Source organism: Eubalaena glacialis, chromosome 12 (genome assembly GCF_028564815.1).
Source record: "Eubalaena glacialis isolate mEubGla1 chromosome 12, mEubGla1.1.hap2.+ XY, whole genome shotgun sequence".
In the NCBI taxonomy this organism is placed as follows: domain Eukaryota; kingdom Metazoa; phylum Chordata; class Mammalia; order Artiodactyla; family Balaenidae; genus Eubalaena; species Eubalaena glacialis.
The window spans coordinates 86,695,102-86,721,480 of NC_083727.1; positions in this window are offsets into that span (position 1 = coordinate 86,695,102).

Here is a 26,379-nt window from a genome sequence, read left to right on the forward strand (position 1 = left end):
GCAGACACGGAGGGCCTCCGAGGGACCTATGGGCCTCGATGTTGCTCAGTAGGCCCACAGGGGTGTGGAGGTACTCAGTGATCTTGGAACGAAAAGGATGCTCACCCGAGGGGCCTAGGAGTTCTCCAAAGCTACCTTCTTTCAAATAAAGCAGAACAGCGACTAAGAGCTCATGGAGAGAGCTGCATGCCTCCCGTTCTGCATGGCTACTCAGGGCCTTACCTCGAGGCAAGGACTCACGTTGAGATTCCCTTTAGCTCCAGAGCATGGCAAGATGAGCCCCACTCCGGCCATGGAAGCACCCTGTGTAGCCAGAGAAAGCTCATTTTCTTCCCAGACCCATGCCTACAGCGGCCAGAGGCCAGTCAACAGCAGAGCATTTCAGGGAGCTTCAAGGCAGCACGCGTGGAGCTTTGCAAATGGAAAAGCAAGGCTAGTACCATCGCGCCCCCATTTCCATGGGCACACGCAGCATACCTCCCTGTGGTTTCTGACAAGTCAAAAGAGACACAGAGCACACACTGGTTCCTTCCCTGAATCAACTTCTCGAGGCAGGGTGTTCTGCATCTAGTGAACGGCCTCAGCCAAGGCACGCCCTAGCTAGGCCTCTGGGCCCGTGCCTCTTCAGAAGCCTGCAGTGCTACAGGAAAAACTGTGCTTCAGTTGCAATAGGCAAGCACTCCGCCTTTCTCCGGGAGGCAGGGTGACTTCAGGTACGAGGTCCAGGATGGAAGGCGAAGCCGAGGGTTTCTCTCAGTGCAGCTCAGACTAGGGAAAGAGTGTGACTTCCACGGCATGTTGGACCTTGCTAGAACGGGGCTCGTGATCCTGTGCGAGTGCTGGGTAAATCAAGAAGTCCCAAGAAAGAGTGCAGTGTGTTGCCCATCCCTCGGCAGACACGGAGGGCCTCCGAGGGACCTATGGGCCTCGATGTTGCTCAGTAGGCCCACAGCGGTGTGGAGGTACTCAGTGATCTTGGAACGAAAATGATGCTCACCCGAGGGGCCTAGGAGTTCTCAAATGCTACCTTCTTTCAAATAAAGCAGAACAGCGACTACGAGCTCACGGAGAGAGCTGCATGCCTCCCTTCCTGCATGGCTACTCAGGGCCTTACCTCGAGGCAAGGACTCACGTTGAGATTCCCTTTAGCTCCAGAGCATGGCAAGATGAGCCCCACCCCGGCCATGGAAGCACCCTGTGTAGCCAGAGAAAGCTCATTTTCTTCCCAGACCCATGCCTACAGCGGCCAGAGGCCTGACAACAGCAGAGCATTTCAGGGCGCTTCAAGGGAGCGTGAACGGGGCTTTGCAAATGAAAAAGCAAGGCTAGTACCGTCGCGCCCCCATTTCCATGGGCACACGCAGCATACCTCCCTGTGGTTTCTGAGCAGTCAAAAGAGACACAGAGCACACACTTCGTCCTTCCCCGAATCAGCTTCTCGAGGCAGGGTGTTCTGCATGTAGTGAACGGCCTCAACCAAGGCGCGCCCTAGCTAGGCCTCTGGGCCCGTGCCTCTTCAGAAGCCTGCAGTGCTACAGGAAAAACTGTGCTTTAGTGGCAATAGGAACGCAAGCCGACTTTCTCCTGGAGGCAGCGTGACTTCAGGTAGGAGGTCCTGGTTGGAAGGCGAAGCCTAGTGTTTTTTTCAGTGCAGCTCAGAGTAGGGAATGAGTGCGACTTCCACGGCATGTTGGAACCTGCTAGAACCGTGCTCGTGAACCTGTGGTAGTGCTGGGGGAATCAAGCTGTCCCAGGAAAGAGTGTACTGTTTTGCCCCTCACTCGGCATACACAGTGTGAGTCCGAAGGCCTACCGGCCTGGATGTTGTTTAGTAGGGCCCGGGGAGCCTGGGGGTACTCCGTGTTCTTGCAGGGCATAGGGTTTCCAGGCGAGGCACCTAGGTGTCCCGAAAAGCGTACTGGCGTTCAAAGGCTGCAGAGGAGCGCCTGCGGCCTCATGGAAACTGCTGCACGCCTCCGCTTCTGCAGAGCAATTCAGGGCCTTACCTCGAGGCAAGTCTTCACGTTGAGTGTCCCGTGAGCGACACCGCATGGTAGGATGCTGACTTTCTCCTTGAGTAGAGAGACTTCAGGTAGGAGGTCCTCTAAGAATTCGAAGCAGAGTGTTTTCTCATGGCAGCTCTAACGGGGGCAATGTCGAAGACTACAAGGGCATGTTGGACTGCCTAGAAATGTGGTTCTGATGCTGTTCGAGTGCTCTAGAAATGTAGCTCTCCTGAAGTAACGTGCAGTGTGTTGCCCATCCCTCGGCAGACACGGAGGGCCTCCGAGGGACCTATGGGCCTCGATGTTGCTCAGTAGGCCCACAGGGGTGTGGAGGTACTCAGTGATCTTGGAACGAAAAGGATGCTCACCCGAGGGGCCTAGGAGTTCTCCAAGGCTACCTTCTTTCAAATAAAGCAGAACAGCGACTAAGAGCTCATGGAGAGAGCTGCATGCCTCCCGTTCTGCATGGCTACTCAGGGCCTTACCTCGAGGCAAGGACTCACGTTGAGATTCCCTTTAGCTCCAGAGCATGGCAAGATGAGCCCCACTCCGGCCATGGAAGCACCCTGTGTAGCCAGAGAAAGCTCATTTTCTTCCCAGACCCATGCCTACAGCGGCCAGAGGCCAGTCAACAGCAGAGCATTTCAGGGAGCTTCAAGGCAGCACGCGTGGAGCTTTGCAAATGGAAAAGCAAGGCTAGTACCATCGCGCCCCCATTTCCATGGGCACACGCAGCATACCTCCCTGTGGTTTCTGAGCAGTCAAAAGAGACACAGAGCACACACTGGTTCCTTCCCTGAATCAACTTCTCGAGGCAGGGTGTTCTGCATCTAGTGAACGGCCTCAGCCAAGGCACGCCCTAGCTAGGCCTCTGGGCCCGTGCCTCTTCAGAAGCCTGCAGTGCTACAGGAAAAACTGTGCTTCAGTTGCAATAGGCAAGCACTCCGCCTTTCTCCGGGAGGCAGGGTGACTTCAGGTACGAGGTCCAGGATGGAAGGCGAAGCCGAGGGTTTCTCTCAGTGCAGCTCAGACTAGGGAAAGAGTGTGACTTCCACGGCATGTTGGACCTTGCTAGAACGGGGCTCGTGATCCTGTGCGAGTGCTGGGTAAATCAAGAAGTCCCAAGAAAGAGTGCAGTGTGTTGCCCATCCCTCGGCAGACACGGAGGGCCTCCGAGGGACCTATGGGCCTCGATGTTGCTCAGTAGGCCCACAGCGGTGTGGAGGTACTCAGTGATCTTGGAACGAAAATGATGCTCACCCGAGGGGCCTAGGAGTTCTCAAATGCTACCTTCTTTCAAATAAAGCAGAACAGCGACTACGAGCTCACGGAGAGAGCTGCATGCCTCCCTTCCTGCATGGCTACTCAGGGCCTTACCTCGAGGCAAGGACTCACGTTGAGATTCCCTTTAGCTCCAGAGCATGGCAAGATGAGCCCCACCCCGGCCATGGAAGCACCCTGTGTAGCCAGAGAAAGCTCATTTTCTTCCCAGACCCATGCCTACAGCGGCCAGAGGCCTGACAACAGCAGAGCATTTCAGGGCGCTTCAAGGGAGCGTGAACGGGGCTTTGCAAATGAAAAAGCAAGGCTAGTACCGTCGCGCCCCCATTTCCATGGGCACACGCAGCATACCTCCCTGTGGTTTCTGAGCAGTCAAAAGAGACACAGAGCACACACTTCGTCCTTCCCCGAATCAGCTTCTCGAGGCAGGGTGTTCTGCATGTAGTGAACGGCCTCAACCAAGGCGCGCCCTAGCTAGGCCTCTGGGCCCGTGCCTCTTCAGAAGCCTGCAGTGCTACAGGAAAAACTGTGCTTTAGTGGCAATAGGAACGCAAGCCGACTTTCTCCTGGAGGCAGCGTGACTTCAGGTAGGAGGTCCTGGTTGGAAGGCGAAGCCTAGTGTTTTTTTCAGTGCAGCTCAGAGTAGGGAATGAGTGCGACTTCCACGGCATGTTGGAACCTGCTAGAACCGTGCTCGTGAACCTGTGGTAGTGCTGGGGGAATCAAGCTGTCCCAGGAAAGAGTGTACTGTTTTGCCCCTCACTCGGCATACACAGTGTGAGTCCGAAGGCCTACCGGCCTGGATGTTGTTTAGTAGGGCCCGGGGAGCCTGGGGGTACTCCGTGTTCTTGCAGGGCATAGGGTTTCCAGGCGAGGCACCTAGGTGTCCCGAAAAGCGTACTGGCGTTCAAAGGCTGCAGAGGAGCGCCTGCGGCCTCATGGAAACTGCTGCACGCCTCCGCTTCTGCAGAGCAATTCAGGGCCTTACCTCGAGGCAAGTCTTCACGTTGAGTGTCCCGTGAGCGACACCGCATGGTAGGATGCTGACTTTCTCCTTGAGTAGAGAGACTTCAGGTAGGAGGTCCTCTAAGAATTCGAAGCAGAGTGTTTTCTCATGGCAGCTCTAACGGGGGCAATGTCGAAGACTACAAGGGCATGTTGGACTGCCTAGAAATGTGGTTCTGATGCTGTTCGAGTGCTCTAGAAATGTAGCTCTCCTGAAGTAACGTGCAGTGTGTTGCCCATCCCTCGGCAGACACGGAGGGCCTCCGAGGGACCTATGGGCCTCGATGTTGCTCAGTAGGCCCACAGGGGTGTGGAGGTACTCAGTGATCTTGGAACGAAAAGGATGCTCACCCGAGGGGCCTAGGAGTTCTCCAAGGCTACCTTCTTTCAAATAAAGCAGAACAGCGACTAAGAGCTCATGGAGAGAGCTGCATGCCTCCCGTTCTGCATGGCTACTCAGGGCCTTACCTCGAGGCAAGGACTCACGTTGAGATTCCCTTTAGCTCCAGAGCATGGCAAGATGAGCCCCACTCCGGCCATGGAAGCACCCTGTGTAGCCAGAGAAAGCTCATTTTCTTCCCAGACCCATGCCTACAGCGGCCAGAGGCCAGTCAACAGCAGAGCATTTCAGGGAGCTTCAAGGCAGCACGCGTGGAGCTTTGCAAATGGAAAAGCAAGGCTAGTACCATCGCGCCCCCATTTCCATGGGCACACGCAGCATACCTCCCTGTGGTTTCTGACAAGTCAAAAGAGACACAGAGCACACACTGGTTCCTTCCCTGAATCAACTTCTCGAGGCAGGGTGTTCTGCATCTAGTGAACGGCCTCAGCCAAGGCACGCCCTAGCTAGGCCTCTGGGCCCGTGCCTCTTCAGAAGCCTGCAGTGCTACAGGAAAAACTGTGCTTCAGTTGCAATAGGCAAGCACTCCGCCTTTCTCCGGGAGGCAGGGTGACTTCAGGTACGAGGTCCAGGATGGAAGGCGAAGCCGAGGGTTTCTCTCAGTGCAGCTCAGACTAGGGAAAGAGTGTGACTTCCACGGCATGTTGGACCTTGCTAGAACGGGGCTCGTGATCCTGTGCGAGTGCTGGGTAAATCAAGAAGTCCCAAGAAAGAGTGCAGTGTGTTGCCCATCACTCGGCAGACACGGAGGGCCTCCGAGGGACCTATGGGCCTCGATGTTGCTCAGTAGGCCCACAGCGGTGTGGAGGTACTCAGTGATCTTGGAACGAAAATGATGCTCACCCGAGGGGCCTAGGAGTTCTCAAATGCTACCTTCTTTCAAATAAAGCAGAACAGCGACTAAGAGCTCACGGAGAGAGCTGCATGCCTCCCTTCCTGCATGGCTACTCAGGGCCTTACCTCGAGGCAAGGACTCACGTTGAGATTCCCTTTAGCTCCAGAGCATGGCAAGATGAGCCCCACCCCGGCCATGGAAGCACCCTGTGTAGCCAGAGAAAGCTCATTTTCTTCCCAGACCCATGCCTACAGCGGCCAGAGGCCTGACAACAGCAGAGCATTTCAGGGCGCTTCAAGGGAGCGTGAACGGGGCTTTGCAAATGAAAAAGCAAGGCTAGTACCGTCGCGCCCCCATTTCCATGGGCACACGCAGCATACCTCCCTGTGGTTTCTGAGCAGTCAAAAGAGACACAGAGCACACACTTCGTCCTTCCCCGAATCAGCTTCTCGAGGCAGGGTGTTCTGCATGTAGTGAACGGCCTCAACCAAGGCGCGCCCTAGCTAGGCCTCTGGGCCCGTGCCTCTTCAGAAGCCTGCAGTGCTACAGGAAAAACTGTGCTTTAGTGGCAATAGGAACGCAAGCCGACTTTCTCCTGGAGGCAGCGTGACTTCAGGTAGGAGGTCCTGGTTGGAAGGCGAAGCCTAGTGTTTTTTTCAGTGCAGCTCAGAGTAGGGAATGAGTGCGACTTCCACGGCATGTTGGAACCTGCTAGAACCGTGCTCGTGAACCTGTGGTAGTGCTGGGGGAATCAAGCTGTCCCAGGAAAGAGTGTACTGTTTTGCCCCTCACTCGGCATACACAGTGTGAGTCCGAAGGCCTACCGGCCTGGATGTTGTTTAGTAGGGCCCGGGGAGCCTGGGGGTACTCCGTGTTCTTGCAGGGCATAGGGTTTCCAGGCGAGGCACCTAGGTGTCCCGAAAAGCGTACTGGCGTTCAAAGGCTGCAGAGGAGCGCCTGCGGCCTCATGGAAACTGCTGCACGCCTCCGCTTCTGCAGAGCAATTCAGGGCCTTACCTCGAGGCAAGTCTTCACGTTGAGTGTCCCGTGAGCGACACCGCATGGTAGGATGCTGACTTTCTCCTTGAGTAGAGAGACTTCAGGTAGGAGGTCCTCTAAGAATTCGAAGCAGAGTGTTTTCTCATGGCAGCTCTAACGGGGGCAATGTCGAAGACTACCAGGGCATGTTGGACTGCCTAGAAATGTGGTTCTGATGCTGTTCGAGTGCTCTAGAAATGTAGCTCTCCTGAAGTAACGTGCAGTGTGTTGCCCATCCCTCGGCAGACACGGAGGGCCTCCGAGGGACCTATGGGCCTCGATGTTGCTCAGTAGGCCCACAGGGGTGTGGAGGTACTCAGTGATCTTGGAACGAAAAGGATGCTCACCCGAGGGGCCTAGGAGTTCTCCAAAGCTACCTTCTTTCAAATAAAGCAGAACAGCGACTAAGAGCTCATGGAGAGAGCTGCATGCCTCCCGTTCTGCATGGCTACTCAGGGCCTTACCTCGAGGCAAGGACTCACGTTGAGATTCCCTTTAGCTCCAGAGCATGGCAAGATGAGCCCCACTCCGGCCATGGAAGCACCCTGTGTAGCCAGAGAAAGCTCATTTTCTTCCCAGACCCATGCCTACAGCGGCCAGAGGCCAGTCAACAGCAGAGCATTTCAGGGAGCTTCAAGGCAGCACGCGTGGAGCTTTGCAAATGGAAAAGCAAGGCTAGTACCATCGCGCCCCCATTTCCATGGGCACACGCAGCATACCTCCCTGTGGTTTCTGAGCAGTCAAAAGAGACACAGAGCACACACTTCGTCCTTCCCCGAATCAGCATCTCGAGGCAGGGTGTTCTGCATCTAGTGAACGGCCTCAGCCAAGGCACGCCCTTGCTAGGCCTCTGGGCCCGTGCCTCTTCAGAAGCCTGCAGTGCTACAGGAAAAACTGTGCTTCAGTTGCAATAGGCAAGCACTCCGCCTTTCTCCGGGAGGCAGGGTGACTTCAGGTACGAGGTCCAGGATGGAAGGCGAAGCCGAGGGTTTCTCTCAGTGCAGCTCAGACTAGGGAAAGAGTGTGACTTCCACGGCATGTTGGACCTTGCTAGAACGGGGCTCGTGATCCTGTGCGAGTGCTGGGTAAATCAAGAAGTCCCAAGAAAGAGTGCAGTGTGTTGCCCATCCCTCGGCAGACACGGAGGGCCTCCGAGGGACCTATGGGCCTCGATGTTGCTCAGTAGGCCCACAGCGGTGTGGAGGTACTCAGTGATCTTGGAACGAAAATGATGCTCACCCGAGGGGCCTAGGAGTTCTCAAATGCTACCTTCTTTCAAATAAAGCAGAACAGCGACTAAGAGCTCATGGAGAGAGCTGCATGCCTCCCTTCCTGCATGGCTACTCAGGGCCTTACCTCGAGGCAAGGACTCACGTTGAGATTCCCTTTAGCTCTAGAGCATGGCAAGATGAGCCCCACCCCGGCCATGGAAGCACCCTGTGTAGCCAGAGAAAGCTCATTTTCTTCCCAGACCCATGCCTACAGCGGCCAGAGGCCTGACAACAGCAGAGAATTTCAGGGCGCTTCAAGGGAGCGTGAACGGGGCTTTGCAAATGAAAAAGCAAGGCTAGTACCGTCGCGCCCCCATTTCCATGGGCACACGCAGCATACCTCCCTGTGGTTTCTGAGCAGTCAAAAGAGACACAGAGCACACACTTCGTCCTTCCCCGAATCAGCTTCTCGAGGCAGGGTGTTCTGCATGTAGTGAACGGCCTCAACCAAGGCGCGCCCTAGCTAGGCCTCTGGGCCCGTGCCTCTTCAGAAGCCTGCAGTGCTACAGGAAAAACTGTGCTTTAGTGGCAATAGGAACGCAAGCCGACTTTCTCCTGGAGGCAGCGTGACTTCAGGTAGAAGGTCCTGGTTGGAAGGCGAAGCCTAGTGTTTTTTTCAGTGCAGCTCAGAGTAGGGAATGAGTGCGACTTCCACGGCATGTTGGAACCTGCTAGAACCGTGCTCGTGAACCTGTGGTAGTGCTGGGGGAATCAAGCTGTCCCAAGAAAGAGTGTACTGTTTTGCCCCTCACTCGGCATACACAGTGTGAGTCCGAAGGCCTACCGGCCTGGATGTTGTTTAGTAGGGCCGGGGAGCCTGGGGGTACTCCGTGTTCTTGCAGGGCATAGGGTTTCCAGGCGAGGCACCTAGGTGTCCCGAAAAGCGTACTGGCGTTCAAAGGCTGCAGAGGAGCGCCTGCGGCCTCATGGAAACTGCTGCACGCCTCCGCTTCTGCAGAGCAATTCAGGGCCTTACCTCGAGGCAAGTCTTCACGTTGAGTGTCCCGTGAGCGACACCGCATGGTAGGATGCTGACTTTCTCCTTGAGTAGAGAGACTTCAGGTAGGAGGTCCTCTAAGAATTCGAAGCAGAGTGTTTTCTCATGGCAGCTCTAACGGGGGCAATGTCGAAGACTACCAGGGCATGTTGGACTGCCTAGAAATGTGGTTCTGATGCTGTTCGAGTGCTCTAGAAATGTAGCTCTCCTGAAGTAACGTGCAGTGTGTTGCCCATCCCTCGGCAGACACGGAGGGCCTCCGAGGGACCTATGGGCCTCGATGTTGCTCAGTAGGCCCACAGGGGTGTGGAGGTACTCAGTGATCTTGGAACGAAAAGGATGCTCACCCGAGGGGCCTAGGAGTTCTCCAAGGCTACCTTCTTTCAAATAAAGCAGAACAGCGACTAAGAGCTCATGGAGAGAGCTGCATGCCTCCCGTTCTGCATGGCTACTCAGGGCCTTACCTCGAGGCAAGGACTCACGTTGAGATTCCCTTTAGCTCCAGAGCATGGCAAGATGAGCCCCACTCCGGCCATGGAAGCACCCTGTGTAGCCAGAGAAAGCTCATTTTCTTCCCAGACCCATGCCTACAGCGGCCAGAGGCCAGTCAACAGCAGAGCATTTCAGGGAGCTTCAAGGCAGCACGCGTGGAGCTTTGCAAATGGAAAAGCAAGGCTAGTACCATCGCGCCCCCATTTCCATGGGCACACGCAGCATACCTCCCTGTGGTTTCTGAGCAGTCAAAAGAGACACAGAGCACACACTTCGTCCTTCCCCGAATCAGCATCTCGAGGCAGGGTGTTCTGCATCTAGTGAACGGCCTCAGCCAAGGCACGCCCTTGCTAGGCCTCTGGGCCCGTGCCTCTTCAGAAGCCTGCAGTGCTACAGGAAAAACTGTGCTTCAGTTGCAATAGGCAAGCACTCCGCCTTTCTCCGGGAGGCAGGGTGACTTCAGGTACGAGGTCCAGGATGGAAGGCGAAGCCGAGGGTTTCTCTCAGTGCAGCTCAGACTAGGGAAAGAGTGTGACTTCCACGGCATGTTGGACCTTGCTAGAACGGGGCTCGTGATCCTGTGCGAGTGCTGGGTAAATCAAGAAGTCCCAAGAAAGAGTGCAGTGTGTTGCCCATCCCTCGGCAGACACGGAGGGCCTCCGAGGGACCTATGGGCCTCGATGTTGCTCAGTAGGCCCACAGCGGTGTGGAGGTACTCAGTGATCTTGGAACGAAAAGGATGCTCACCCGAGGGGCCTAGGAGTTCTCAAATGCTACCTTCTTTCAAATAAAGCAGAACAGCGACTAAGAGCTCATGGAGAGAGCTGCATGCCTCCCTTCCTGCATGGCTACTCAGGGCCTTACCTCGAGGCAAGGACTCACGTTGAGATTCCCTTTAGCTCTAGAGCATGGCAAGATGAGCCCCACCCCGGCCATGGAAGCACCCTGTGTAGCCAGAGAAAGCTCATTTTCTTCCCAGACCCATGCCTACAGCGGCCAGAGGCCTGACAACAGCAGAGAATTTCAGGGCGCTTCAAGGGAGCGTGAACGGGGCTTTGCAAATGAAAAAGCAAGGCTAGTACCGTCGCGCCCCCATTTCCATGGGCACACGCAGCATACCTCCCTGTGGTTTCTGAGCAGTCAAAAGAGACACAGAGCACACACTTCGTCCTTCCCCGAATCAGCTTCTCGAGGCAGGGTGTTCTGCATGTAGTGAACGGCCTCAACCAAGGCGCGCCCTAGCTAGGCCTCTGGGCCCGTGCCTCTTCAGAAGCCTGCAGTGCTACAGGAAAAACTGTGCTTTAGTGGCAATAGGAACGCAAGCCGACTTTCTCCTGGAGGCAGCGTGACTTCAGGTAGGAGGTCCTGGTTGGAAGGCGAAGCCTAGTGTTTTTTTCAGTGCAGCTCAGAGTAGGGAATGAGTGCGACTTCCACGGCATGTTGGAACCTGCTAGAACCGTGCTCGTGAACCTGTGGTAGTGCTGGGGGAATCAAGCTGTCCCAAGAAAGAGTGTACTGTTTTGCCCCTCACTCGGCATACACAGTGTGAGTCCGAAGGCCTACCGGCCTGGATGTTGTTTAGTAGGGCCGGGGAGCCTGGGGGTACTCCGTGTTCTTGCAGGGCATAGGGTTTCCAGGCGAGGCACCTAGGTGTCCCGAAAAGCGTACTGGCGTTCAAAGGCTGCAGAGGAGCGCCTGCGGCCTCATGGAAACTGCTGCACGCCTCCGCTTCTGCAGAGCAATTCAGGGCCTTACCTCGAGGCAAGTCTTCACGTTGAGTGTCCCGTGAGCGACACCGCATGGTAGGATGCTGACTTTCTCCTTGAGTAGAGAGACTTCAGGTAGGAGGTCCTCTAAGAATTCGAAGCAGAGTGTTTTCTAATGGCAGCTCTAACGGGGGCAATGTCGAAGACTTCCAGGGCATGTTGGACTGCCTAGAAATGTGGTTCTGATGCTGTTCGAGTGCTCTAGAAATGTAGCTCTCCTGAAGTAACGTGCAGTGTGTTGCCCATCCCTCGGCAGACACGGAGGGCCTCCGAGGGACCTATGGGCCTCGATGTTGCTCAGTAGGCCCACAGGGGTGTGGAGGTACTCAGTGATCTTGGAACGAAAAGGATGCTCACCCGAGGGGCCTAGGAGTTCTCCAAGGCTACCTTCTTTCAAATAAAGCAGAACAGCGACTAAGAGCTCATGGAGAGAGCTGCATGCCTCCCGTTCTGCATGGCTACTCAGGGCCTTACCTCGAGGCAAGGACTCACGTTGAGATTCCCTTTAGCTCCAGAGCATGGCAAGATGAGCCCCACCCCGGCCATGGAAGCACCCTGTGTAGCCAGAGAAAGCTCATTTTCTTCCCAGACCCATGCCTACAGCGGCCAGAGGCCTGACAACAGCAGAGAATTTCAGGGCGCTTCAAGGGAGCGTGAACGGGGCTTTGCAAATGAAAAAGCAAGGCTAGTACCGTCGCGCCCCCATTTCCATGGGCACACGCAGCATACCTCCCTGTGGTTTCTGAGCAGTCAAAAGAGACACAGAGCACACACTTCGTCCTTCCCCGAATCAGCTTCTCGAGGCAGGGTGTTCTGCATGTAGTGAACGGCCTCAACCAAGGCGCGCCCTAGCTAGGCCTCTGGGCCCGTGCCTCTTCAGAAGCCTGCAGTGCTACAGGAAAAACTGTGCTTTAGTGGCAATAGGAACGCAAGCCGACTTTCTCCTGGAGGCAGCGTGACTTCAGGTAGGAGGTCCTGGTTGGAAGGCGAAGCCTAGTGTTTTTTTCAGTGCAGCTCAGAGTAGGGAATGAGTGCGACTTCCACGGCATGTTGGAACCTGCTAGAACCGTGCTCGTGAACCTGTGGTAGTGCTGGGGGAATCAAGCTGTCCCAAGAAAGAGTGTACTGTTTTGCCCCTCACTCGGCATACACAGTGTGAGTCCGAAGGCCTACCGGCCTGGATGTTGTTTAGTAGGGCCGGGGAGCCTGGGGGTACTCCGTGTTCTTGCAGGGCATAGGGTTTCCAGGCGAGGCACCTAGGTGTCCCGAAAAGCGTACTGGCGTTCAAAGGCTGCAGAGGAGCGCCTGCGGCCTCATGGAAACTGCTGCACGCCTCCGCTTCTGCAGAGCAATTCAGGGCCTTACCTCGAGGCAAGTCTTCACGTTGAGTGTCCCGTGAGCGACACCGCATGGTAGGATGCTGACTTTCTCCTTGAGTAGAGAGACTTCAGGTAGGAGGTCCTCTAAGAATTCGAAGCAGAGTGTTTTCTCATGGCAGCTCTAACGGGGGCAATGTCGAAGACTACCAGGGCATGTTGGACTGCCTAGAAATGTGGTTCTGATGCTGTTCGAGTGCTCTAGAAATGTAGCTCTCCTGAAGTAACGTGCAGTGTGTTGCCCATCCCTCGGCAGACACGGAGGGCCTCCGAGGGACCTATGGGCCTCGATGTTGCTCAGTAGGCCCACAGGGGTGTGGAGGTACTCAGTGATCTTGGAACGAAAAGGATGCTCACCCGAGGGGCCTAGGAGTTCTCCAAGGCTACCTTCTTTCAAATAAAGCAGAACAGCGACTAAGAGCTCATGGAGAGAGCTGCATGCCTCCCGTTCTGCATGGCTACTCAGGGCCTTACCTCGAGGCAAGGACTCACGTTGAGATTCCCTTTAGCTCCAGAGCATGGCAAGATGAGCCCCACTCCGGCCATGGAAGCACCCTGTGTAGCCAGAGAAAGCTCATTTTCTTCCCAGACCCATGCCTACAGCGGCCAGAGGCCAGTCAACAGCAGAGCATTTCAGGGAGCTTCAAGGCAGCACGCGTGGAGCTTTGCAAATGGAAAAGCAAGGCTAGTACCATCGCACCCCCATTTCCATGGGCACACGCAGCATACCTCCCTGTGGTTTCTGAGCAGTCAAAAGAGACACAGAGCACACACTGGTTCCTTCCCTGAATCAACTTCTCGAGGCAGGGTGTTCTGCATCTAGTGAACGGCCTCAGCCAAGGCACGCCCTAGCTAGGCCTCTGGGCCCGTGCCTCTTCAGAAGCCTGCAGTGCTACAGGAAAAACTGTGCTTCAGTTGCAATAGGCAAGCACTCCGCCTTTCTCCGGGAGGCAGGGTGACTTCAGGTACGAGGTCCAGGATGGAAGGCGAAGCCGAGGGTTTCTCTCAGTGCAGCTCAGACTAGGGAAAGAGTGTGACTTCCACGGCATGTTGGACCTTGCTAGAACGGGGCTCGTGATCCTGTGCGAGTGCTGGGTAAATCAAGAAGTCCCAAGAAAGAGTGCAGTGTGTTGCCCATCCCTCGGCAGACACGGAGGGCCTCCGAGGGACCTATGGGCCTCGATGTTGCTCAGTAGGCCCACAGGGGTGTGGAGGTACTCAGTGATCTTGGAACGAAAAGGATGCTCACCCGAGGGGCCTAGGAGTTCTCCAAGGCTACCTTCTTTCAAATAAAGCAGAACAGCGACTAAGAGCTCATGGAGAGAGCTGCATGCCTCCCGTTCTGCATGGCTACTCAGGGCCTTACCTCGAGGCAAGGACTCACGTTGAGATTCCCTTTAGCTCCAGAGCATGGCAAGATGAGCCCCACCCCGGCCATGGAAGCACCCTGTGTAGCCAGAGAAAGCTCATTTTCTTCCCAGACCCATGCCTACAGCGGCCAGAGGCCTGACAACAGCAGAGAATTTCAGGGCGCTTCAAGGGAGCGTGAACGGGGCTTTGCAAATGAAAAAGCAAGGCTATCACCATCGCGCCCCCATTTCCATGGGCACACGCAGCATACCTCCCTGTGGTTTCTGAGCAGTCAAAAGAGACACAGAGCACACACTTCGTCCTTCCCCGAATCAGCTTCTCGAGGCAGGGTGTTCTGCATGTAGTGAACGGCCTCAACCAAGGCGCGCCCTAGCTAGGCCTCTGGGCCCGTGCCTCTTCAGAAGCCTGCAGTGCTACAGGAAAAACTGTGCTTTAGTGGCAATAGGAACGCAAGCCGACTTTCTCCTGGAGGCAGCGTGACTTCAGGTAGGAGGTCCTGGTTGGAAGGCGAAGCCTAGTGTTTTTTTCAGTGCAGCTCAGAGTAGGGAATGAGTGCGACTTCCACGGCATGTTGGAACCTGCTAGAACCGTGCTCGTGAACCTGTGGTAGTGCTGGGGGAATCAAGCTGTCCCAAGAAAGAGTGTACTGTTTTGCCCCTCACTCGGCATACACAGTGTGAGTCCGAAGGCCTACCGGCCTGGATGTTGTTTAGTAGGGCCGGGGAGCCTGGGGGTACTCCGTGTTCTTGCAGGGCATAGGGTTTCCAGGCGAGGCACCTAGGTGTCCCGAAAAGCGTACTGGCGTTCAAAGGCTGCAGAGGAGCGCCTGCGGCCTCATGGAAACTGCTGCACGCCTCCGCTTCTGCAGAGCAATTCAGGGCCTTACCTCGAGGCAAGTCTTCACGTTGAGTGTCCCGTGAGCGACACCGCATGGTAGGATGCTGACTTTCTCCTTGAGTAGAGAGACTTCAGGTACGAGGTCCTCTAAGAATTCGAAGCAGAGTGTTTTCTCATGGCAGCTCTAACGGGGGCAATGTCGAAGACTACCAGGGCATGTTGGACTGCCTAGAAATGTGGTTCTGATGCTGTTCGAGTGCTCTAGAAATGTAGCTCTCCTGAAGTAACGTGCAGTGTGTTGCCCATCCCTCGGCAGACACGGAGGGCCTCCGAGGGACCTATGGGCCTCGATGTTGCTCAGTAGGCCCACAGGGGTGTGGAGGTACTCAGTGATCTTGGAACGAAAAGGATGCTCACCCGAGGGGCCTAGGAGTTCTCCAAGGCTACCTTCTTTCAAATAAAGCAGAACAGCGACTAAGAGCTCATGGAGAGAGCTGCATGCCTCCCGTTCTGCATGGCTACTCAGGGCCTTACCTCGAGGCAAGGACTCACGTTGAGATTCCCTTTAGCTCCAGAGCATGGCAAGATGAGCCCCACTCCGGCCATGGAAGCACCCTGTGTAGCCAGAGAAAGCTCATTTTCTTCCCAGACCCATGCCTACAGCGGCCAGAGGCCAGTCAACAGCAGAGCATTTCAGGGAGCTTCAAGGCAGCACGCGTGGAGCTTTGCAAATGGAAAAGCAAGGCTAGTACCATCGCGCCCCCATTTCCATGGGCACACGCAGCATACCTCCCTGTGGTTTCTGAGCAGTCAAAAGAGACACAGAGCACACACTGGTTCCTTCCCTGAATCAACTTCTCGAGGCAGGGTGTTCTGCATCTAGTGAACGGCCTCAGCCAAGGCACGCCCTAGCTAGGCCTCTGGGCCCGTGCCTCTTCAGAAGCCTGCAGTGCTACAGGAAAAACTGTGCTTCAGTTGCAATAGGCAAGCACTCCGCCTTTCTCCGGGAGGCAGGGTGACTTCAGGTACGAGGTCCAGGATGGAAGGCGAAGCCGAGGGTTTCTCTCAGTGCAGCTCAGACTAGGGAAAGAGTGTGACTTCCACGGCATGTTGGACCTTGCTAGAACGGGGCTCGTGATCCTGTGCGAGTGCTGGGTAAATCAAGAAGTCCCAAGAAAGAGTGCAGTGTGTTGCCCATCCCTCGGCAGACACGGAGGGCCTCCGAGGGACCTATGGGCCTCGATGTTGCTCAGTAGGCCCACAGGGGTGTGGAGGTACTCAGTGATCTTGGAACGAAAAGGATGCTCACCCGAGGGGCCTAGGAGTTCTCCAAGGCTACCTTCTTTCAAATAAAGCAGAACAGCGACTAAGAGCTCATGGAGAGAGCTGCATGCCTCCCGTTCTGCATGGCTACTCAGGGCCTTACCTCGAGGCAAGGACTCACGTTGAGATTCCCTTTAGCTCCAGAGCATGGCAAGATGAGCCCCACGCCGGCCATGGAAGCACCCTGTGTAGCCAGAGAAAGCTCATTTTCTTCCCAGACCCATGCCTACAGCGGCCAGAGGCCTGACAACAGCAGAGAATTTCAGGGCGCTTCAAGGGAGCGTGAACGGGGCTTTGCAAATGAAAAAGCAAGGCTATCACCATCGCGCCCCCATTTCCATGGGCACACGCAGCATACCTCCCTGTGGTTTCTGAGCAGTCAAAAGAGACACAGAGCACACACTTCGTCCTTCCCCGAATCAGCTTCTCGAGGCAGGGTGTTCTGCATGTAGTGAACGGCCTCAACCAAGGCGCGCCCTAGCTAGGCCTCTGGGCCCGTGCCTCTTCAGAAGCCTGCAGTGCTACAGGAAAAACTGTGCTTTAGTGGCAATAGGAACGCAAGCCGACTTTCTCCTGGAGGCAGCGTGACTTCAGGTAGGAGGTCCTGGTTGGAAGGCGAAGCCTAGTGTTTTTTTCAGTGCAGCTCAGAGTAGGGAATGAGTGCGACTTCCACGGCATGTTGGAACCTGCTAGAACCGTGCTCGTGAACCTGTGGTAGTGCTGGGGGAATCAAGCTGTCCCAAGAAAGAGTGTACTGTTTTGCCCCTCACTCGGCATACACAGTGTGAGTCCGAAGGCCTACCGGCCTGGATGTTGTTTAGTAGGGCCGGGGAGCCTGGGGGTACTCCGTGTTCTTGCAGGGCATAGGGTTTCCAGGCGAGGCACCTAGGTGTCCCGAAAAGCGTACTGGCGTTCAAAGGCTGCAGAGGAGCGCCTGCGGCCTCATGGAAACTGCTGCACGCCTCCGCTTCTGCAGAGCAATTCAGGGCCTTACCTCGAGGCAAGTCTTCACGTTGAGTGTCCCGTGAGCGACACCGCATGGTAGGATGCTGACTTTCTCCTTGAGTAGAGAGACTTCAGGTAGGAGGTCCTCTAAGAATTCGAAGCAGAGTGTTTTCTCATGGCAGCTCTAACGGGGGCAATGTCGAAGACTACCAGGGCATGTTGGACTGCCTAGAAATGTGGTTCTGATGCTGTTCGAGTGCTCTAGAAATGTAGCTCTCCTGAAGTAACGTGCAGTGTGTTGCCCATCCCTCGGCAGACACGGAGGGCCTCCGAGGGACCTATGGGCCTCGATGTTGCTCAGTAGGCCCACAGGGGTGTGGAGGTACTCAGTGATCTTGGAACGAAAAGGATGCTCACCCGAGGGGCCTAGGAGTTCTCCAAGGCTACCTTCTTTCAAATAAAGCAGAACAGCGACTAAGAGCTCATGGAGAGAGCTGCATGCCTCCCGTTCTGCATGGCTACTCAGGGCCTTACCTCGAGGCAAGGACTCACGTTGAGATTCCCTTTAGCTCCAGAGCATGGCAAGATGAGCCCCACTCCGGCCATGGAAGCACCCTGTGTAGCCAGAGAAAGCTCATTTTCTTCCCAGACCCATGCCTACAGCGGCCAGAGGCCAGTCAACAGCAGAGCATTTCAGGGAGCTTCAAGGCAGCACGCGTGGAGCTTTGCAAATGGAAAAGCAAGGCTAGTACCATCGCGCCCCCATTTCCATGGGCACACGCAGCATACCTCCCTGTGGTTTCTGAGCAGTCAAAAGAGACACAGAGCACACACTGGTTCCTTCCCTGAATCAACTTCTCGAGGCAGGGTGTTCTGCATCTAGTGAACGGCCTCAGCCAAGGCACGCCCTAGCTAGGCCTCTGGGCCCGTGCCTCTTCAGAAGCCTGCAGTGCTACAGGAAAAACTGTGCTTCAGTTGCAATAGGCAAGCACTCCGCCTTTCTCCGGGAGGCAGGGTGACTTCAGGTACGAGGTCCAGGATGGAAGGCGAAGCCGAGGGTTTCTCTCAGTGCAGCTCAGACTAGGGAAAGAGTGTGACTTCCACGGCATGTTGGACCTTGCTAGAACGGGGCTCGTGATCCTGTGCGAGTGCTGGGTAAATCAAGAAGTCCCAAGAAAGAGTGCAGTGTGTTGCCCATCCCTCGGCAGACACGGAGGGCCTCCGAGGGACCTATGGGCCTCGATGTTGCTCAGTAGGCCCACAGGGGTGTGGAGGTACTCAGTGATCTTGGAACGAAAAGGATGCTCACCCGAGGGGCCTAGGAGTTCTCCAAGGCTACCTTCTTTCAAATAAAGCAGAACAGCGACTAAGAGCTCATGGAGAGAGCTGCATGCCTCCCGTTCTGCATGGCTACTCAGGGCCTTACCTCGAGGCAAGGACTCACGTTGAGATTCCCTTTAGCTCCAGAGCATGGCAAGATGAGCCCCACCCCGGCCATGGAAGCACCCTGTGTAGCCAGAGAAAGCTCATTTTCTTCCCAGACCCATGCCTACAGCGGCCAGAGGCCTGACAACAGCAGAGCATTTCAGGGCGCTTCAAGGGAGCGTGAACGGGGCTTTGCAAATGAAAAAGCAAGGCTATCACCATCGCGCCCCCATTTCCATGGGCACACGCAGCATACCTCCCTGTGGTTTCTGAGCAGTCAAAAGAGACACAGAGCACACACTTCGTCCTTCCCCGAATCAGCTTCTCGAGGCAGGGTGTTCTGCATGTAGTGAACGGCCTCAACCAAGGCGCGCCCTAGCTAGGCCTCTGGGCCCGTGCCTCTTCAGAAGCCTGCAGTGCTACAGGAAAAACTGTGCTTTAGTGGCAATAGGAACGCAAGCCGACTTTCTCCTGGAGGCAGCGTGACTTCAGGTAGGAGGTCCTGGTTGGAAGGCGAAGCCTAGTGTTTTTTTCAGTGCAGCTCAGAGTAGGGAATGAGTGCGACTTCCACGGCATGTTGGAACCTGCTAGAACCGTGCTCGTGAACCTGTGGTAGTGCTGGGGGAATCAAGCTGTCCCAAGAAAGAGTGTACTGTTTTGCCCCTCACTCGGCATACACAGTGTGAGTCCGAAGGCCTACCGGCCTGGATGTTGTTTAGTAGGGCCGGGGAGCCTGGGGGTACTCCGTGTTCTTGCAGGGCATAGGGTTTCCAGGCGAGGCACCTAGGTGTCCCGAAAAGCGTACTGGCGTTCAAAGGCTGCAGAGGAGCGCCTGCGGCCTCATGGAAACTGCTGCACGCCTCCGCTTCTGCAGAGCAATTCAGGGCCTTACCTCGAGGCAAGTCTTCACGTTGAGTGTCCCGTGAGCGACACCGCATGGTAGGATGCTGACTTTCTCCTTGAGTAGAGAGACTTCAGGTAGGAGGTCCTCTAAGAATTCGAAGCAGAGTGTTTTCTCATGGCAGCTCTAACGGGGGCAATGTCGAAGACTACCAGGGCATGTTGGACTGCCTAGAAATGTGGTTCTGATGCTGTTCGAGTGCTCTAGAAATGTAGCTCTCCTGAAGTAACGTGCAGTGTGTTGCCCATCCCTCGGCAGACACGGAGGGCCTCCGAGGGACCTATGGGCCTCGATGTTGCTCAGTAGGCCCACAGGGGTGTGGAGGTACTCAGTGATCTTGGAACGAAAAGGATGCTCACCCGAGGGGCCTAGGAGTTCTCCAAGGCTACCTTCTTTCAAATAAAGCAGAACAGCGACTAAGAGCTCATGGAGAGAGCTGCATGCCTCCCGTTCTGCATGGCTACTCAGGGCCTTACCTCGAGGCAAGGACTCACGTTGAGATTCCCTTTAGCTCCAGAGCATGGCAAGATGAGCCCCACTCCGGCCATGGAAGCACCCTGTGTAGCCAGAGAAAGCTCATTTTCTTCCCAGACCCATGCCTACAGCGGCCAGAGGCCAGTCAACAGCAGAGCATTTCAGGGAGCTTCAAGGCAGCACGCGTGGAGCTTTGCAAATGGAAAAGCAAGGCTAGTACCATCGCGCCCCCATTTCCATGGGCACACGCAGCATACCTCCCTGTGGTTTCTGAGCAGTCAAAAGAGACACAGAGCACACACTGGTTCCTTCCCTGAATCAACTTCTCGAGGCAGGGTGTTCTGCATCTAGTGAACGGCCTCAGCCAAGGCACGCCCTAGCTAGGCCTCTGGGCCCGTGCCTCTTCAGAAGCCTGCAGTGCTACAGGAAAAACTGTGCTTCAGTTGCAATAGGCAAGCACTCCGCCTTTCTCCGGGAGGCAGGGTGACTTCAGGTACGAGGTCCAGGATGGAAGGCGAAGCCGAGGGTTTCTCTCAGTGCAGCTCAGACTAGGGAAAGAGTGTGACTTCCACGGCATGTTGGACCTTGCTAGAACGGGGCTCGTGATCCTGTGCGAGTGCTGGGTAAATCAAGAAGTCCCAAGAAAGAGTGCAGTGTGTTGCCCATCCCTCGGCAGACACGGAGGGCCTCCGAGGGACCTATGGGCCTCGATGTTGCTCAGTAGGCCCACAGCTGTGTGGAGGTACTCAGTGATCTTGGAACGAAAATGATGCTCACCCGAGGGGCCTAGGAGTTCTCCAAGGCTACCTTCTTTCAAATAAAGCAGAACAGCGACTAAGAGCTCATGGAGAGAGCTGCATGCCTCCCGTTCTGCATGGCTACTCAGGGCCTTACCTCGAGGCAAGGACTCACGTTGAGATTCCCTTTAGCTCCAGAGCATGGCAAGATGAGCCCCACTCCGGCCATGGAAGCACCCTGTGTAGCCAGAGAAAGCTCATTTTCTTCCCAGACCCATGCCTACAGCGGCCAGAGGCCTGACAACAGCAGAGAATTTCAGGGCGCTTCAAGGGAGCGTGAACGGGGCTTTGCAAATGAAAAAGCAAGGCTAGCACCATCGCGCCCCCATTTCCATGGGCACACGCAGCATACCTCCCTGTGGTTTCTGAGCAGTCAAAAGAGACACAGAGCACACACTTCGTCCTTCCCCGAATCAGCTTCTCGAGGCAGGGTGTTCTGCATGTAGTGAACGGCCTCAACCAAGGCGCGCCCTAGCTAGGCCTCTGGGCCCGTGCCTCTTCAGAAGCCTGCAGTGCTACAGGAAAAACTGTGCTTTAGTGGCAATAGGAACGCAAGCCGACTTTCTCCTGGAGGCAGCGTGACTTCAGGTAGGAGGTCCTGGTTGGAAGGCGAAGCCTAGTGTTTTTTTCAGTGCAGCTCAGAGTAGGGAATGAGTGCGACTTCCACGGCATGTTGGAACCTGCTAGAACCGTGCTCGTGAACCTGTGGTAGTGCTGGGGGAATCAAGCTGTCCCAAGAAAGAGTGTACTGTTTTGCCCCTCACTCGGCATACACAGTGTGAGTCCGAAGGCCTACCGGCCTGGATGTTGTTTAGTAGGGCCGGGGAGCCTGGGGGTACTCCGTGTTCTTGCAGGGCATAGGGTTTCCAGGCGAGGCACCTAGGTGTCCCGAAAAGCGTACTGGCGTTCAAAGGCTGCAGAGGAGCGCCTGCGGCCTCATGGAAACTGCTGCACGCCTCCGCTTCTGCAGAGCAATTCAGGGCCTTACCTCGAGGCAAGTCTTCACGTTGAGTGTCCCGTGAGCGACACCGCATGGTAGGATGCTGACTTTCTCCTTGAGTAGAGAGACTTCAGGTAGGAGGTCCTCTAAGAATTCGAAGCAGAGTGTTTTCTCATGGCAGCTCTAACGGGGGCAATGTCGAAGACTACCAGGGCATGTTGGACTGCCTAGAAATGTGGTTCTGATGCTGTTCGAGTGCTCTAGAAATGTAGCTCTCCTGAAGTAACGTGCAGTGTGTTGCCCATCCCTCGGCAGACACGGAGGGCCTCCGAGGGACCTATGGGCCTCGATGTTGCTCAGTAGGCCCACAGGGGTGTGGAGGTACTCAGTGATCTTGGAACGAAAAGGATGCTCACCCGAGGGGCCTAGGAGTTCTCCAAGGCTACCTTCTTTCAAATAAAGCAGAACAGCGACTAAGAGCTCATGGAGAGAGCTGCATGCCTCCCGTTCTGCATGGCTACTCAGGGCCTTACCTCGAGGCAAGGACTCACGTTGAGATTCCCTTTAGCTCCAGAGCATGGCAAGATGAGCCCCACTCCGGCCATGGAAGCACCCTGTGTAGCCAGAGAAAGCTCATTTTCTTCCCAGACCCATGCCTACAGCGGCCAGAGGCCAGTCAACAGCAGAGCATTTCAGGGAGCTTCAAGGCAGCACGCGTGGAGCTTTGCAAATGGAAAAGCAAGGCTAGTACCATCGCGCCCCCATTTCCATGGGCACACGCAGCATACCTCCCTGTGGTTTCTGAGCAGTCAAAAGAGACACAGAGCACACACTGGTTCCTTCCCTGAATCAACTTCTCGAGGCAGGGTGTTCTGCATCTAGTGAACGGCCTCAGCCAAGGCACGCCCTAGCTAGGCCTCTGGGCCCGTGCCTCTTCAGAAGCCTGCAGTGCTACAGGAAAAACTGTGCTTCAGTTGCAATAGGCAAGCACTCCGCCTTTCTCCGGGAGGCAGGGTGACTTCAGGTACGAGGTCCAGGATGGAAGGCGAAGCCGAGGGTTTCTCTCAGTGCAGCTCAGACTAGGGAAAGAGTGTGACTTCCACGGCATGTTGGACCTTGCTAGAACGGGGCTCGTGATCCTGTGCGAGTGCTGGGTAAATCAAGAAGTCCCAAGAAAGAGTGCAGTGTGTTGCCCATCCCTCGGCAGACACGGAGGGCCTCCGAGGGACCTATGGGCCTCGATGTTGCTCAGTAGGCCCACAGGGGTGTGGAGGTACTCAGTGATCTTGGAACGAAAAGGATGCTCACCCGAGGGGCCTAGGAGTTCTCCAAGGCTACCTTCTTTCAAATAAAGCAGAACAGCGACTAAGAGCTCATGGAGAGAGCTGCATGCCTCCCGTTCTGCATGGCTACTCAGGGCCTTACCTCGAGGCAAGGACTCACGTTGAGATTCCCTTTAGCTCCAGAGCATGGCAAGATGAGCCCCACCCCGGCCATGGAAGCACCCTGTGTAGCCAGAGAAAGCTCATTTTCTTCCCAGACCCATGCCTACAGCGGCCAGAGGCCTGACAACAGCAGAGCATTTCAGGGCGCTTCAAGGGAGCGTGAACGGGGCTTTGCAAATGAAAAAGCAAGGCTATCACCATCGCGCCCCCATTTCCATGGGCACACGCAGCATACCTCCCTGTGGTTTCTGAGCAGTCAAAAGAGACACAGAGCACACACTTCGTCCTTCCCCGAATCAGCTTCTCGAGGCAGGGTGTTCTGCATGTAGTGAACGGCCTCAACCAAGGCGCGCCCTAGCTAGGCCTCTGGGCCCGTGCCTCTTCAGAAGCCTGCAGTGCTACAGGAAAAACTGTGCTTTAGTGGCAATAGGAACGCAAGCCGACTTTCTCCTGGAGGCAGCGTGACTTCAGGTAGGAGGTCCTGGTTGGAAGGCGAAGCCTAGTGTTTTTTTCAGTGCAGCTCAGAGTAGGGAATGAGTGCGACTTCCACGGCATGTTGGAACCTGCTAGAACCGTGCTCGTGAACCTGTGGTAGTGCTGGGGGAATCAAGCTGTCCCAAGAAAGAGTGTACTGTTTTGCCCCTCACTCGGCATACACAGTGTGAGTCCGAAGGCCTACCGGCCTGGATGTTGTTTAGTAGGGCCGGGGAGCCTGGGGGTACTCCGTGTTCTTGCAGGGCATAGGGTTTCCAGGCGAGGCACCTAGGTGTCCCGAAAAGCGTACTGGCGTTCAAAGGCTGCAGAGGAGCGCCTGCGGCCTCATGGAAACTGCTGCACGCCTCCGCTTCTGCAGAGCAATTCAGGGCCTTACCTCGAGGCAAGTCTTCACGTTGAGTGTCCCGTGAGCGACACCGCATGGTAGGATGCTGACTTTCTCCTTGAGTAGAGAGACTTCAGGTAGGAGGTCCTCTAAGAATTCGAAGCAGAGTGTTTTCTCATGGCAGCTCTAACGGGGGCAATGTCGAAGACTACCAGGGCATGTTGGACTGCCTAGAAATGTGGTTCTGATGCTGTTCGAGTGCTCTAGAAATGTAGCTCTCCTGAAGTAACGTGCAGTGTGTTGCCCATCCCTCGGCAGACACGGAGGGCCTCCGAGGGACCTATGGGCCTCGATGTTGCTCAGTAGGCCCACAGGGGTGTGGAGGTACTCAGTGATCTTGGAACGAAAAGGATGCTCACCCGAGGGGCCTAGGAGTTCTCCAAGGCTACCTTCTTTCAAATAAAGCAGAACAGCGACTAAGAGCTCATGGAGAGAGCTGCATGCCTCCCGTTCTGCATGGCTACTCAGGGCCTTACCTCGAGGCAAGGACTCACGTTGAGATTCCCTTTAGCTCCAGAGCATGGCAAGATGAGCCCCACTCCGGCCATGGAAGCACCCTGTGTAGCCAGAGAAAGCTCATTTTCTTCCCAGACCCATGCCTACAGCGGCCAGAGGCCAGTCAACAGCAGAGCATTTCAGGGAGCTTCAAGGCAGCACGCGTGGAGCTTTGCAAATGGAAAAGCAAGGCTAGTACCATCGCGCCCCCATTTCCATGGGCACACGCAGCATACCTCCCTGTGGTTTCTGAGCAGTCAAAAGAGACACAGAGCACACACTGGTTCCTTCCCTGAATCAACTTCTCGAGGCAGGGTGTTCTGCATCTAGTGAACGGCCTCAGCCAAGGCACGCCCTAGCTAGGCCTCTGGGCCCGTGCCTCTTCAGAAGCCTGCAGTGCTACAGGAAAAACTGTGCTTCAGTTGCAATAGGCAAGCACTCCGCCTTTCTCCGGGAGGCAGGGTGACTTCAGGTACGAGGTCCAGGATGGAAGGCGAAGCCGAGGGTTTCTCTCAGTGCAGCTCAGACTAGGGAAAGAGTGTGACTTCCACGGCATGTTGGACCTTGCTAGAACGGGGCTCGTGATCCTGTGCGAGTGCTGGGTAAATCAAGAAGTCCCAAGAAAGAGTGCAGTGTGTTGCCCATCCCTCGGCAGACACGGAGGGCCTCCGAGGGACCTATGGGCCTCGATGTTGCTCAGTAGGCCCACAGGGGTGTGGAGGTACTCAGTGATCTTGGAACGAAAAGGATGCTCACCCGAGGGGCCTAGGAGTTCTCCAAGGCTACCTTCTTTCAAATAAAGCAGAACAGCGACTAAGAGCTCATGGAGAGAGCTGCATGCCTCCCGTTCTGCATGGCTACTCAGGGCCTTACCTCGAGGCAAGGACTCACGTTGAGATTCCCTTTAGCTCCAGAGCATGGCAAGATGAGCCCCACCCCGGCCATGGAAGCACCCTGTGTAGCCAGAGAAAGCTCATTTTCTTCCCAGACCCATGCCTACAGCGGCCAGAGGCCTGACAACAGCAGAGCATTTCAGGGCGCTTCAAGGGAGCGTGAACGGGGCTTTGCAAATGAAAAAGCAAGGCTATCACCATCGCGCCCCCATTTCCATGGGCACACGCAGCATACCTCCCTGTGGTTTCTGAGCAGTCAAAAGAGACACAGAGCACACACTTCGTCCTTCCCCGAATCAGCTTCTCGAGGCAGGGTGTTCTGCATGTAGTGAACGGCCTCAACCAAGGCGCGCCCTAGCTAGGCCTCTGGGCCCGTGCCTCTTCAGAAGCCTGCAGTGCTACAGGAAAAACTGTGCTTTAGTGGCAATAGGAACGCAAGCCGACTTTCTCCTGGAGGCAGCGTGACTTCAGGTAGGAGGTCCTGGTTGGAAGGCGAAGCCTAGTGTTTTTTTCAGTGCAGCTCAGAGTAGGGAATGAGTGCGACTTCCACGGCATGTTGGAACCTGCTAGAACCGTGCTCGTGAACCTGTGGTAGTGCTGGGGGAATCAAGCTGTCCCAAGAAAGAGTGTACTGTTTTGCCCCTCACTCGGCATACACAGTGTGAGTCCGAAGGCCTACCGGCCTGGATGTTGTTTAGTAGGGCCGGGGAGCCTGGGGGTACTCCGTGTTCTTGCAGGGCATAGGGTTTCCAGGCGAGGCACCTAGGTGTCCCGAAAAGCGTACTGGCGTTCAAAGGCTGCAGAGGAGCGCCTGCGGCCTCATGGAAACTGCTGCACGCCTCCGCTTCTGCAGAGCAATTCAGGGCCTTACCTCGAGGCAAGTCTTCACGTTGAGTGTCCCGTGAGCGACACCGCATGGTAGGATGCTGACTTTCTCCTTGAGTAGAGAGACTTCAGGTAGGAGGTCCTCTAAGAATTCGAAGCAGAGTGTTTTCTCATGGCAGCTCTAACGGGGGCAATGTCGAAGACTACCAGGGCATGTTGGACTGCCTAGAAATGTGGTTCTGATGCTGTTCGAGTGCTCTAGAAATGTAGCTCTCCTGAAGTAACGTGCAGTGTGTTGCCCATCCCTCGGCAGACACGGAGGGCCTCCGAGGGACCTATGGGCCTCGATGTTGCTCAGTAG